Source organism: Acyrthosiphon pisum, chromosome A2 (assembly GCF_005508785.2).
Source record: "Acyrthosiphon pisum isolate AL4f chromosome A2, pea_aphid_22Mar2018_4r6ur, whole genome shotgun sequence".
NCBI lineage: Eukaryota > Metazoa > Arthropoda > Insecta > Hemiptera > Aphididae > Acyrthosiphon > Acyrthosiphon pisum.
The window spans coordinates 13,683,002-13,684,515 of record NC_042495.1 but is presented as its reverse complement, the minus strand read 5'-3'; positions in this window follow the sequence as shown (position 1 = coordinate 13,684,515).

Genomic DNA, 1,514 nt, shown 5'->3' with positions numbered 1-1,514 from the left:
TTGTTTATTTTTGCTGTTAAATGATTAAAAGCTTACTAATTAATAATTTGCTTAGGTAAAAAAATATCTTGTCTATAACCTAACCAATCAGCAATATTTAAAAACCAACTCGTAACATGTTGAATAACTTTTTAACTTTAAAATTGATATTAAAGATCAATCCATTTTAATATTAAAAATAACAGAGTAAAATTAATTCTGAGGCTACTTACAATTTGGGGAATTCTTAATATGCACTAAAATAAAGATATGTAATAATTTGCACCATCGTATAGGTAGTTGAAAATAATGTTTGTAATAAATTATTATGTGTATTAAAAAAATAATAAAAATCATAATACATATTTCATAAAAAAAATACACTATAATATTTTATATATTCAATGTATAGTCAAACTACAAATTCTAGGTTTAAAAATAATATTTAAATAGAAAATAATTTTTTTGCAGTGTACCCAGTACCTGCCTGGGTATCTCAAAAACCTACCTATTTGTTATTATTTATTTAAATTATGTGGTGAATTAGAAACATTGAATAAAATCTTGATTTTGTATTGTGTAATTTTATATTATAATGTTTTACTGGAAAATCAGGCTATTTTTAAATTTTAATACCATTACTGTCATGAATTGTTTGAATAGTGTAAGCAAATATTACTATATTGAATTCAAGAATATTTTGTTAAAAATATACTTACCATATCAAAATAATGCCAGGCGTGTGATATGATTTGAGAAAATTCTTTCATAATTTTTTTTAAATCCATTCATTTCTGATTAATTCTGTCGTTTTTATTTATTTAATTTTAGATTCTGACTTCTGAGTGGTGGTGAAGAATGTATAATGTGTGTTTTTATTTCTGTCTGTCATAAAAATTATTTTTAAAAAATACTCTGACTGTCGAGATCAGCATGTTTTCTGATAAAAAATTGAATCTAGTTTGTACTTTTTAAAGGTCAAGATTCCAAATAGTTTTAGTAAGCGCCAAGAAAAAGAAAAAAAAAGTGAAAAAGAGTTAATTAACACCAATTTTTGAAAATTAATAAAGACTTTATTTTTGTTGGTGCAACTCAAAAACTAATAACTGTAGAGTGTAGACACTTGACATTTTCATCAAATATTTATTTTATAATTTATAATAAATGGCACAATTTCAAAATATTTTGACACTTTTTGAGCTAGTTATAGCCTTGAGAATATTTTCAAATTTTGTAAATTGTTTTTAAATTATTCTCGATAAACGCATTTTCACTCAGTAAAAAAGCTTGAACATTTAATACAAGGTTCTGTAATGGAATTTCATTAATGGAATTTTAAAAGTAATAAAGATACATAGGCACGATTATTTTTATATGCATTTAAAGTTCAAATTTTGACAAATTCATCAACATTTCGAAAATTTTCTTATTATTTTTAGAGATAGAAATTCATAAAAGTTTTTTTTTTCATAGTTTACATTAGAAATTTTATACTCTGTCCAACGAGAGAGAGTACTTGTTTCGCACAGCCGACT